The sequence below is a fragment of the Gossypium hirsutum genome, chromosome A12 (genome assembly GCF_007990345.1).
Source record: "Gossypium hirsutum isolate 1008001.06 chromosome A12, Gossypium_hirsutum_v2.1, whole genome shotgun sequence".
In the NCBI taxonomy this organism is placed as follows: domain Eukaryota; kingdom Viridiplantae; phylum Streptophyta; class Magnoliopsida; order Malvales; family Malvaceae; genus Gossypium; species Gossypium hirsutum.
The window spans coordinates 33,601,090-33,615,459 of record NC_053435.1 but is presented as its reverse complement, the minus strand read 5'-3'; the positions used below and the strand labels follow the sequence as shown (position 1 = coordinate 33,615,459).

Genomic DNA, 14,370 nt, shown 5'->3' with positions numbered 1-14,370 from the left:
TAGAAGCTGAGTAAATTATGTCATTAAAGCTTGAAGAGTCTATTTTCTTACAAAAGAAACTATAAGAACTAAAGAGTTACCGATCTTGAGATATTTGAAGTATTGTGGGGCTGAGTCAAAATGACTACTAGATTCCCTGTTCTGTTTTTAGGAAATCATTATAAATTGTACAAAAATGATTATAAGATAAAATTTATATGCTTAAACTCCTTAATGAGTCTAGCTTCAAATGAAATCAAATACAACACATTTGGAATTCTGTAAAATGAGAAATTTGATTCGTAGTGAAGAGTGGTCAGATTAGTCAAACAGTGAAACAGGGGAAACTTTAAGAAAAATCTGGTATTGATTGGCCAAGCCTAAAATTCTGAAAATTTTATGGATGGAAGATATACGAGTCTATATTCAGGGAAAATTAACGGCAAGTGATTTGGAGTTTTGTAGCTCCAGTTATAAATAATTTAGTGACTGCTGCTCAGGGAAAACAGCTCGTAGTGAATATGTGATTTTGTTGTAAACATTAATGAAAATTTGCTAATGAATTATTTATTGATTTTTATAAAGCTTACTATAATCTATGTGTGTGAAAGTCGAATCAATTTATATATTATTCTGAAAGTAATACTTGAATAGTCGATTAATGACTATTTTAAAATTTGTTGAACTTAAGCTCAAGAGCAAAGGGGAACTAAATCCGATAAAGGGAAGGAAAAAGTAATTGAATAGCCATTGAAGTCGTTCGACAACATCCGAGGTAAGTCTTCGAGTAATGACCCTACTTGAATTATATTGAAATGATTAGTCATCCTATGATGGATAGTCAAATGTGCATAGAGACTATGTTATAAAGCCAATTGAAATCATGCTCTTTGTGTGTGGCTATTGAGCCGAAATTGGAAAGGTTTAATAAATGCTTTGTGTTTGAGCCTTAGTAACGAAAGTGAAATATGGATGTGTCATGATTGTTGATATATATGTGCATGAGCATTTGATTTTTATCCGGGCTAAGTCCCGAAGGCAATTGTGCTAGTGATTTTATCCGGGCTAAGACCCGAAGGCATTTGTGCGAGTTGATATATCCGGGCTAAGACCCGCAGGCATTTGTGCGAGTTGATATATCCGGGCTAAGACCCGCAGGCATTTGTGCGAGTTGATATATATCCGGGCTAAGACCCGCAGGCATTTGTGCAAGTTGATATATCCGGGCTAAGACCCGCAGGCATTTGTGCGAGTTGATATATATCCGGGCTAAGACCCAAAGGCAATTGTGCAAGTTGATATATCCGGGCTAAGACCCGAAGGCATTCGTGCGAGTTGCTATGCCCGGGTTAAGACCCGAAGGCAATTGTGCTTGTGGTAATATCCGGCTAAATTCCGAAGAAACTTGGGTATGAATGTGAGCGTTTTGTGCTGTAATAAATTCAATTAATACGCTCAACAAACCCAAACGATAAGGTATGTTTGCATGTGATTCGGAAAAGTCGATTCGTTTTAAGTAGTATTCGTTCAATCGACTAACGAACTTTTGGGCTTTTATATGGGTTGATACCTTGTGTGTGTATATATGTTGACGAATTGTGAAGTAAGCATGATTATGAGAATGTGTATTAATAAAGTGATTCATTTAGCTATGTGAATGTAATACTTTAGTCAAAGCCGATTTCATTACTTGAAACTTACTAAGCTTTAAAATGCTTACCCCGTTGCTTGGGCTCTCTGTTTTATAGATTTTGATCGTTAGCTATCGGATTCGGGATCATCGAAGTCGAAGTCATCCACACTATCAAAGCTCTTTTGGTACTCTTTTAGTTGAACTCTGGATATGGCATGTATAGGACTACCCCTTGTTGTTTTAAGCACTTTTTGTGATGTATGTGTGTACAGCCATGCGAAAATGGCTTGTAGAAGTGGAGTATGGCATTAGACCATTTGTGTTTATGTATGTATATATGGTTTCATGATGTGACTATGGTTTGGAATGGAAGTGTTGGGCAAATGATCAGCCATTGGAATGGCTAAATATGATCATATGTGGACCTATGTATGACAAAACCCTAGTTGGTCCATGGTAACCACGAAATAGGTAAAGTTTACCTTGAAAACAGATGCTGACAGCAGCAGTGGTGTGGATTTGAAAAATCACAAAAACTTTTAGGAATGGAATTAAATAGTGAATAAATTATGTAATCGAACCTTGATGAATCTATTTTCATATGAAAGTAACGAAACAATCATATGAACAGTATATTAAGAGATATTAAAGTTCTCGTGAAACAGGGCCAGAACGGTTTCTGGATCTCCTGTTTCGACTTTGAAAATTTACCATAAATTAACCAGAGATAATTAGGAGTCATACCATATATTTATAGATTCCTCTCTGAGTCTAGTTTCTATAGAAACAAACGGCATCAGTATTGGAGCCCTGTACAAGGAAATATCCAAGTCGTAATGCGCAAAGGTCAGGGTAGTCGATCCCTGTAACATGGGAGACTTTGACTAATAAACTGTACTAATTGGCCCGACTAAAAATTCTAGAAGAAAATATGTAGATGGGCATATGAGTCTAGTTTCAGGGAAAAATCACGAAACTGATTTTCGAGTTGTGAAACTCAAGATATGATTTTTAAAGCGACTATTACGCAGATTGGCAGTGTCTGGAAAATTTTTAAAAGTCTGTTAACACCTCGTGTTCGACTCCGGTGACGGTCTCGGGTTCGGGGTGTTATAGTTAGAATCGAGATTAATTTAATAGATTACCAAACTTAGAAAAACAAAGCTAATCACTAAATTACAAACAAGTGCCAAAATTAATACTAACCAAAACTAATGAAGTGAGCTTTTATCTCATTATGATAACTTATCCAAGCTCTTTATAATAATATGTAATTTGAATGAATATAAATATACATTTTTTTTAAGAATAAGAACAAGTACAATAATGGAAAGTACATAATAAGATATAATTCAGCAACTGGAATGAACAAACATTAGTTAGGTAACTAATCAAATTAAATCTCGATAAAAAGGAGTCGATGAAAAGGGAGAAATTCTTAATGAATCAAACAGGGTTAAGTTGTAGATTAGCATTAAGGGGGGAAATCAAGAAACAATGGTTAAGGCTCAAAGAGGTTCACTAAGGGTCAATTATGTGCGTAGGCTTTTTATGGGGTAGGTGGGTTAAAAACTAAGTGCCTTTATCATCTCGATATATCAAATCAATGGTGTGGTCTCGACATGTATAATCGAAGCAAGTTCTAGAAAAGCAAATCAGTATTGACACACTTATAAGCAACAATAAAAGTGAGCAAGAAAGGATATATGCTCCAAAAGGCTCAAGATCTCACAAAAAATTATGGCTTTTGATGTCAATCTAGTGAATTTAGAACTTCAAGATAATACCTCGATTCAGGGAAGCAACCTAGCAATTTTAATTCTCAAAAGTCCACTTATCATACTTGATTCTCTAATGTCTTAAGGTTAACCAATCAATGTACAATTACCTATGATTTAATTCAAAACATATCAAAAATTATAAATTAATCAAAATTCATTCTAATAATAATATGAGAAAATTATTTGAGAATGAGATAAAATTCAGGGATTTTCTAATAAACATATAAATAACCTCCCCACACTTAAGACGTACATTGTCCTCAATGTACAAAGATAAATAATAACAATATAAACATAATATCAGAAGAGAGGGAGAGAAGCAAGACTACCCTGAATTTTTGGATGAAATCCTTAGAATAGTGAAAGTGAGAATTGTAGATAAGGCCAATGAAAGGCATGATTCTGAGTTACTAATAAGAAAATAAACACAACTGTGGAAGAGAATTAAGGGAGTACTCGATAATAACTATAAAGAGAAATATAGTTCAAAATATAAAACATAAATAAAAGGAATATTAAAATTAATAATAATAATAATAAAATAAATAGACTCAAAGGTCCTTATCATCGGATGCCTTGTGGGTCAACGGTGTCGAAGGAGAGATATGAAGGTGGTGGCAAATCTGTCGAAGAGTGGCATCGATGCTGTCGAACCGCTCAAAGCAATGCTGCTCAAAGCAAGTGAATCGCTTGGATATATCTGTCAAAGTGGCAGCAGGAGGTCGGTGACTTGGTGGTGGTGGGTGTGGGTCCTTGTAAGGGAGAGGGACATCATCAGTAATGTCCTCTGGCTTATCTTGGTCATCAGACTAACGAGTCTGTACTAAGGGGGTCGAATCCAAGGCGTCGCTCTATCATCCTCATGTAGATCATGCTAGATATTCCTTGATGAGACATCTAGCCTATAGTGTGAGTGTCGCTAACATCTCTAGATTGTCGAAGAGGCCGAAGTGTCGAGTGAGGCGAGTCACATAAGGGCCAAGGCAAATGGGGCCCCTCCTATGGTGGTCTGTCTGGTGGCGAAAAGTGAGGGCGATAAAATATGCCAAATCAAATACATGACCAGTTCTCATGCTCCATAAAAAGTAAGCATCGGTGGTGCTAACGACACCGGTGCTCTCTCTCCTTCCAGTCAAGGTATGAGCCAAAATAGCATGGATGTAGCGTAGTGCTGGAGGAAGAGAAGCCGCCTTTGATTGACTTGCGTCATAGGGAACAGTACTTGCTATAAGGTCGGTCCAATAGTAGGAGGGCGAGTAGTGTATGTGACGGTGAAGATGTAAAAAAATCTCAAAAGAAACTCCTCTGTGTAAAGGCCCAAAGCAGCTCCAAACTCTGGTACACTCATGTGTTATACGAGTCCACCCAGTCCAAAAATAATAGTATCGGCCTTGTCATGGGTATTCATCATATGTTGTAGATGGAAAGTAGTGCAAAACTCTAAGGTAAGCTCTGAATAGGTGGGCTTGATAATCAAAAAGAACCGATCCCACGGGGCAGTGGCGAATGGAATCGAATGAGGTAGGCAAATTGGACCTACTCCAAGGCGGCCCAGTCAATTCATCGGCCCACTTCTAATGGTCGTACTCGAAGAAGCTAAAACAGGTCATCCTATGGGCCTAACTAGAATCGAAGCAAAGGGTGACAAACTTCAGTCGCGGCGCTCGAGGAGGTTGTGCCAGGACCCTTCCATTTTTTCGAAGCGAGGACGGCAGTCTTCTTGCCTCGTGTGTTTGTCATAGTGTACCTGCAAGAATGGATGAATAAATTCAATTTGACGCATGAACATAATAGGTAAGCAAATAAATATTCATCCAAGTTTAACCCCTTAATTTAATGAAAATAGAAAATGGAAAAATGTTAATGTACAATAAAACTAACTAAATGAGTATTATATGAGCAAGCAAGATACGAATGAAATCAACTAAGCAATGACCCTCAAATATATGTAAAATATTGTGATTGTCCAAAACTAATCTTAAAAAAAATTAACTGACCTAACTGAATAAAAATTAACGAATTAAGAACGCAATAAGGATAATAATATATCAATAATAAAACAATCAGAAATAACGTAAAATAAAATAGTAATAAAGAACTAATAATAATAATAATACTAATACTAATAAAAATAATAATAATTTAATTAAAATGATGTAAAAGAATTAAAGGGGCAAAAGGGAGTAATCAACAGTGGGTTGTGGTAGTCAGAGGGGCACGGTCGGAGCTGGTGAGGGGTCAGACTGATGGTGGTGAACGAGGATAGCAGGGGCGTGGAGGGTTAGGCCTTGCGACGCGAAGGAGGCTGAGGGTGGGGGTGGCTGTTCGGTTAAGAGGGAAATGGGGAAGAAAGAGGAGAGAGGAGAAAGTGAAAGAAAGAGGAAAGAAAGAAAGAAAAGAGAAGGAAAGAAAGAGAAGGGAAAGAACAAGAGAATGAAAGCAAGGAGAGGGGTTAAGTGGTGGCCAGAGTAGGGGGAAAGGGGGCTACGGTGGCTAGGTTTTTGGGGGAAAGATTGAAGAACAAGAAGACAAAAATAAGGTTAGGGTTGGGGGTTTTACAGGGGACACGGTCGTGTGAGGCCCATGTTGGACCACACGGCTGTGTCACACGCCCGTGTGGCTCGAGTTTAGCCTGTGTTTGTCGCGAAAATTGAATGCCCAATCGTCACACAGCCTGGGGACACGCCCGTTTGTCCAAGCTGTGTGGTTCGCACGGCCGTATCGCACGACCGTGTGCTTCGTTGTTCGCTTCTTCCACGCCTGTGTGGTATCCCACACGCCTGTTGTCCGAACACACGGTCGTGTACCTTACCCGTATAACTCTCTGACTTGTTTGAAAATTAAAAATTTAGCTCCAGTTTTCACACGATCTAGGACACGCCCGTGTGTCCAGGCCGTGTGGGCCACTGTTCCTGCATGAAAAACACTAAAAATAGCTAAAATAAACTAGTTAGTGGTGTTAGTGCTCGGGTTGCCTCCCGAGAAGCACTTATTTAGAGTCTAAGCTCGACTTACTTCAATTTCGTGTGGTCATAGTGGATTGAGAGTTAAAAGTCCTCACCTCTGCTATCAATTTTATTAAAATAGGGTCTGAGCCGAGTATTATTTACCTTGAAAGTTCCGAAGTCAGTATGTGTTACCTCGACTATACCATGTGGGAAAGTATTCAATACCGTGAAGGGAATCGCTTCGTTTGTATTGTGCTCTGAAGTAGAAATTTGAGGGTCCTTTTCATCTAACAATACCTTATCCCCGACCTTAAATTGCTTTGTTTCATCTCTACACTTATCATGGCGTTGCTTTGACTCCTTGCGTACTTTTGGTTTCTCCTTGGCATGTTCCGCCATTTATCTAGTTCATCAATTTGTAGGCTTTGTTCTTCATGAGTCGTTCTGTTTTTGCTACATGTACTAGAATGTGGCTCCATCACGTTCTTCCTAGGGGTTTTCTGAAAAGAAGTTTGAGCCATAATGTTATTCATATCAACAGAACTTGTATAGTCATCTTGCTTACTAGATAATTCAGTTGAATCAAGAGCTTGAAGAGTAATCGTGTCATCTCCTACACGAAGTATTAGTTATCTTGTACCAACATCAATGATATTCCTAGCAGCTGCTAAAAAGGGTCATCCTAAAATCAAAGGTACGTCACTATTCTTTTCCACGTCTAGAACAACAAAATCAATTGGGAATATAAATTTATCAATTTTGACTAGCACATCTTCAATGATACCCCTAGGAAATCTAATTGTTTTATCTGCTAGTTGAATGCTCATCCTAGTTTGTTTTGGTTTCCCAAGACCTAGTTGTTTAAACATTTTATAGGGCATGACATTATGCTCGTCCCTAGATCAGCCAACACATTATTAATATTTAAACTACCAATTAAGCAAGGAATCGTAAAACTCCCTGGATCTTTCAACTTGTTGGGTATCTTATTTTGTAGAATGGCTGAGCAAACTGCATTTAATTCCACATATGACGTATCATCTAAATTTGTTTATTAGCCAAAAGCTCCTTTAAAAATTTCACTTCGTTTGGCATCTGCGAAAGAGCTTCAATAAATGGTAAGTTAATATGTAATTTATTAATAATTAAAGGAATTTACCGAATTGATCATCTGTGTGGTCTTTCCTTGTCGCATTGGGGTATGGCACATGAGGTTTATACTTATTGCTTACATTAACCTTACCGTTATCTGCCATATTGTCTTGCCTCGATTTCAGTGCATCTTCAACTAACCCTTCATTATTGTACACAGTAATGGCATGAAGTTGCTCCCTTGGGTTAGTTTCAGTGTTACTTGGTAGACCACCTTGTGGTCGTTTAGAGATCAACTTAGCAAGTTGTCCTATTTGAGTTTCAAGCCCTTGAATCGATGCTTGTTGATTCTTAAGCGCTGTTTTGGTATTCTAGAAACGAGTTTCTGACACCAAGATAAATTTTGTGAGTATCTCTTCAAGGTTCAGTTTCTTCTCTTGTTGGTAAGGTGGTTGTTGAAAACCTAGAGGATGTTGTGGTCTTTGATTTCCTTGACCACCCCACGAGAAATTGGGATGGTTTCTCCAACCGGCATTATATTACTATACGGGTTATTTTGAGGTCTAGAATTATTACCCATATAGTGGACTTGTTCCTCCTCGGTGCTAGAGTTGAAGGATGGATAATCTGTGTTGTGTACGCCTCCTTTATTTGAATCATACCTCATCACTGGATGTACTTGAGTAGAACCATACAAACCATCAATCTTTTTATTTAAAAGTTCTACCTGGTTTGATAGTATAGTGACCGCGTCGAGGCTGAAAACACCAACTGCTTTTGTCGGCTTCGTTCTCATGACTTGCCACTGATAGTTATTCAGTGGCATCTCTTCAATAAATTCGTAAGCCTCTTCAGGTGTTTTTTTGTTTAAAATTTCACCGCCGGCTGCATCGATAAGTTGCCTTGTTGAAAGGTTCACACCGTTGTAAAAAGTCTGAACCTGCAGCCATAGAGGTAACCCATAGTGAGGGCACCTTTTCAATAAATCCTTGTATCTTTCCCATGCATCATAAAGAGTTTCTATATCCATCTACACAAAAGAAAATACATCATTCCTCAATTTAGCCGTTTTAGCCAGCAGAAAATATTTAAGTAAAAAATTTTCCGTCATTTGTTCCTAAGTGGTGATTGACACTCGTGGTAATGAGTTCAACCACTATTTAGCCTTATTCCTTAATGAAAAAGGAAAAATCCAAAGGCAAATGGCATCGTCAGAAACACCATTAATCTTAAAGGTGTCGCAGAATTCCAGAAAATTTGCTAAATGAGTGTTTAGATCCTCGTCCTGTAAACCTTCAAACTGAACAAATTGTTGTATCATTTGAATCGTGTTAGGTTTTAGTTCAAAATTATTTTCAGCAACAGCAGGTCTAACTATACTCGATTCAGTTCCTGTTAAAGTAGGTTTAGCATAATCATACATAGTACGAGGAGCAGGATTCTAATCTACTGGATTTGCAGCAACCACAGAAGGTAACGGATTATTCTGATTATCAGCCATCTCCTCAATGTTATTGGAGTCATCCTCGTGCCCTTCTTCTATGTATTGTAGGCTTCACCTTATTTCTCGCCGGTTTCTACGAGCTGTGCTCTCGATCTCACTATCAACAAGCAAAGGTCCTGATGGGTTCCTTCTAGTCATAAACTAGAGACACCTGCCAGAAGCAATTAAAAATAAAAATTTAGAAACGAAAAATTAAACTTAAAACAAATGGTAAATTGCAATAAAAGTAAAAATGGCTAAAGTAATAAAAATCAAGCGTTTCTAATATCTTAGTCCCTGGCAACGGCGCCAAAAACTTGATGGGTCGCTAAACTAACTAAAAATTCGACTAAGGCAAGCACACCTATCGAACAATAGTATAGTTATGGTGAGACCGGAAATATAGTATCCACGAGGACTAAAAGTACTAGTAATTACTATCTTTTTATTATCTAGCCTAACAATTTAGAGAATTTTTAATCTAAAACTAATTAACTAATTAACTAAGATTGCGACAGAGATTAAAGTTGGAAAATAATTTTTGAAAATCGATGGAGAAGACAATACCCAAGGAAGAATCCACCTAGACTTCACTTATTACATTTGAATTAGACGATTTATTCACTTGACTTAATCCGTAGAAACCCCTGATTTATGTTAATATCTCTCTTGAGACTAAAAACAACTGACTCTAGGTTGATTAATCGAAATCTCTTCTAATTAAAACCCTATTGTCACATTAACTCGATCTATGGATTCTTTTATTAGATTTGACTCTAATCCGGCAGACTTATGTCGTCTTATCTCTAGGATTGCATGCAAATCCGCTTAATTATGAATGGTCTACTCTTAAACAGGGACTTTTCCTCCACTGAATAAGCACATCAAAAACCTGAATTAATATCCTAGAATATTAAAACAAGGGTTAAACTCACAATTAAGAATAAGAACAAGTATTTATCATATAACTCAATTAGTAATAAGATTCGTCTTAGGTTTCATCTCCCTTAGGTATTTAGGGAGTGTAGTTCATAATAATGGAAAACATCTCAAAAATTGGAAAACAACAAAACATAAAGAAACCCAAAGAACTTCTAGAAAATTGGATGGAAATCTTCAGTCTTGATGTAGATCTTCCTTCTGAGCTGATCTCGATGGTTGTTCTTGAGTATTTTCTGCCTTCTATTCTGCGTGCCTCGTCAATCCTCTTCTAGGATGTTTATATAGACTTTAGAATGCCTCAAAACCCTCAAAATTAGCCTTTTCCGAGTAGAATTAGACTTGGGCTCGACAGGGACACGGCCGTGTGCCATGCCCGTGTAAAAGTGCTCAAGCCGTGTGCAATTCTAACTTGGTTTAGTGTCGACACGGCCATGACACACGAGTGTGTGGTCTACCCATGTGTCACACACGAGCGTGTGGATCACCCGTGTGGACGTTCCTAGGCCGTGTGAAACACTGAATTAGGCCCAATTTGTCCGTTTTTGGCCCGTTTCTTGAACTTTTTGCTATCCTAAACTCTCCTGAGTATAAAACATGAAATTAAAGGATTAGGAGCATCAAATTCACTAAAACCAAGGAAAAATCATTCATAAATATGCCAAGCATGAGGTAAAAATATGTATATATTACGGGTTATCAGTATATATGTTGTAACGCCCTGAATTTTGGGCCTAAAAGTATTAAGTCTTTAGTATGGGAATAGTTAGGAAGTTTGTAATAGCCCGATTTAGACCCTAATTAGAACGATGGTTTCAGGACCATGAACTTGAGTCAAAAAAATATTTAAAAATTATTTTCTGTGTTTATTTTGTGTGAATTTATATATGTGAAATTTTTGTGATTTAATTTGGTTGTTTAGATACCCGATTAAATAAAATGACTTAATCGCGTAAAATAAAAAATAGGTGGTTATTTCTAAAAAGGGCCTAATTGCTATTGGCTTTATTAGTGGAAGCCTTTATGTTGCAATTAGCCCATTAAAAGAAAATGTGGACAGTAATAGACAAAGACATGTGTTATATGATTTTTATATTATTTCATTAAAGTTAATTTAATAAACTAATATAATATAACATATCTCATAAAATAAAAAGCCATGTTCATTCTACTCTTTTTTTAACCGAAACTAAAACAAAGAAAAAGAAAGAAAACCAAGCTAGGTTTTGGCATATATTCAAGCTCAATCAAGGTTCGTTTTTGTTCGGTTTTTGAGATCGTTGCTTAGTAATCTTCAAGACCCATGCTTTAATTTTTGATTTTGATGAATATTTTGAGTTGTGCCATTGTTGATAGCTTGTGATTTTTGTTGTTTGATGATGAAATATGAAAGATATGTTTTAGATTAACATATTTTGTATTAGAGTTTTTGATGATTTTGAGTAATTAGGACTAAATTGCAAAAATAATAATTTGAGGGATTAAAATGTGAAATAAATGAATTATATCGGCTTGTATGAGCACTAGGAACATTCAGCCTAACATGGGTATTTTGAGATTTTGCATATTTTGTGTTTTGTGCAATAGGGACTAAATTGTAAAAAATGTAAATGTCAGGGGTAAAATGGTAATTTTCCCATTTATGTGTTTTTGGACTAAATTGAATGAAAATATGTTTGAATGAGCTTAATTTGAATATGTTAGATCAAGAACCAAAGAAATTAGATTTGGATCGGGGAAAAACGAAAGTTGTCGACTAGTCATCCTATTTCGTTTTACATCGTTTGAGGTAAGTTTTTAGGTAAATGGACGTGTTTAATTGTAGATAAATGTTAAATATATATGCTGGTATGAAAAATATGAATTTATATATGGTTATGCCGAATGTGAATAAGCTTGGTAACCATGTTCAAGCATTCGTCTCAATCGAGTTACGATGTCCAAAAGCCCCGTATGAACCTTAGGAATAGTTAGGATACATATGTCATGACATAGAATTTCGATATGTCATGTGCGAGTAAGACCATGGCATCGATATGTGACTCCAATATATGTATGCGAGCAAGACCCTGTCTGGGACAGTGGCATCGATATGTGGTTACATGTAAGACCACGTCTAGGACGTTGGCATTGTACGATATATGTGTGATTATCCGAGTGTCCTATCCAATTCCGAATGGTTCAACGGGCATCGATAAGTTGTGATCAAATGTGAAAAAATGGGCTAAAATGATCAGGTATGAAATGGTTTATTACCTATTTGAAACAAAATGAATAAGTTACTTAATATTTGTTGCAAAATATGCTTGAAGTAAAGTAAGAATATATGTGTGAATGTGAAAAAGGTATTCGGCCTTGTAAATAAATAATATGAACATTATTGAAATTATTTGTGAATATATGCAAATGGTGGTATATTCAGCCATTGATAAATATATATATGATTGATATTGTGACAGTCCTAATTTGACCCTAGTTGGAAAGTGGTTTCGGAACCACAAAACTGAGTCACAAAAATAATAAACTGTTATATTCTATGCTTATTATATGTGAAAATGCATGTGTGAAAGTTTCATGCTTTGATTTTGTCATTTGTATGTGAAATTTATTAAATAGGACTTATATGAGACATTTTGAAATATGATAGGTTATTTTTGTAGAGGCCAAATAATTGATGGTGTAAATAAGTGGATTTGCATGTCAAATATCCCACTTTAGTTATAGTGGCCGACCATGATAATGATGGTAAGTAAAATATGTGTTGTATAATAATATTATATGGTAATGGTTTAATTTATGAAATAAAAAAATTTAAAATTAAGTAAATTAAGAAAGGATAATAGAAAAACAAAAGAAAAACAAAATGTTGGTTTCATCTTCCTTAGTAGCCGAACTTTAAAGAAGAAAAGGGGATATAGCATTCGGCCATCTTAAGCTTAAAACAAGGTTAGTAATTCATGTTAGATTTTGAAATTTTAGCTTATTTTAAGTTAGTAACTAAGGTCCTTACTTAGCCTATGTTAAAATTTTGGATTTGGGTGGTGAATGGAGCATTCGGCCATGGTTGGTAATGAAGAGATTTGATTATTTTCTTTATGTTTTGATGAATAAATATTGATGAGTGAAGTTTGAACTAGTTAAAAATTTAATTTGATAGTATTTATATGTGTAATAGCCGAACTTGGACTTGTTTAGTTACTTGAATAAATGTTTTGTAGTTAAATGCTAAAATGTGAGTATTGCCATTTAGATGATTTGAAAAGAATAGGGTAGATGTTTGAATGTCTAAAGGTTCGATGTTGTATATGAATTCTAATGGTATGATTTTGTAAATGCCGAATGAGCTATAGGAGTTCGAAAATGGCTTAATTTTCATGTTTAAATTCGGTTATATCCGATCATGGTTGGAGTTATTTTGATATGTATAGTATAAGGTATGTATGATTTGTGTTTTGGTTGCATAACTATATTTGGTTAATAATATGAATGCAAAGAGTTGTGAAATAGTAAATTGTAGTAAATCTGCTTGGGACAGCAGTTGTAATGTGATTTTGGAAATCACCATAAATTGTGAGAGTGGAGTTAGAAGCTGAATAAACTATGTAATTAAAGCTTAATGAGTCTAGTTTCAAATGAAATCAACGAGAACATATTTTGACTTCTGTACAAATAGAAATTTGATTCGTAGTAAAGGGTGGTCAGATTAGTCAAATAGTGAAACAGGGGAAACTTTAAGAAAAATCTGGTATTGATTGGCCAAACTAAAAATTCTGAAAATTTTATGGATAAAATATATATGAGTCTATTTTCAGGGAAATTTTACGGCAATTTATTTGGAGTTTCGTAGCTCCAGTTATAAATAATTTGGTGACTATTGCTCAGGAAGACAGCTTATTGCGAATTTGTGATTATGTGGTAAACATTGATAAAAATTTGTTAATGAGTTGCTTAATGTTTTCTTATAAACTTACTATGATCTATATGTGTGAAAGTCGAATATATATATTATATTTCTGAAGTAATGCTTGAATAGTCGAATAATGACTAGTTTAAAATTTTTGAATTTAAGCTCAAGAGCAAAGAGGGTCGAAGTTGGATAGGGGAAAAGAGAAAGTAATTGAGTAGCCTTTCCACAACCGTTCAAGTATATCCGAGGTAAGTTTTGAATAGTCACATTTAGTACGTAATTGATAATGTCTTGATATGTGTATGATAACTGTACTGCGATCTATTGAATCTATTTGAATATAGTTGATTGACAAATAATTTATGTTTAAGGCTTAAAGTCGAGTAGACATTAGAAGTTAAGCTTGGAAAGTAAAATGGACATATATTCTTATGTATGTTATTGAGCCAAAATTTATATGAATGGTGCCCATGTTATGCTATTATTCGAAGGGAATAAATGAACTATGATTGTGAGATGTTATGTGAATTGAATTTTCTTGCGAATAAGTATGCATGATATTCAGTGATGTTTATCCGGACTTAGGGTCCGCAGGCTATGTGCTGGAA

At 35.7% G+C, this 14,370-nt stretch overlaps 1 non-coding gene across 1 annotated transcript; it reads left to right on the top strand.

Annotated features, from left to right (window-relative positions):
- Positions 1–8,389: 8,389 nt before the first annotated feature.
- On the top strand, positions 8,390–8,496 carry LOC121211805 (small nucleolar RNA R71). Its single transcript, XR_005907023.1, has one exon. It is a non-coding gene; the product is annotated as a small nucleolar RNA R71 (small nucleolar RNA).
- The last annotated feature ends 5,874 nt before the right edge of the window (positions 8,497–14,370 follow it).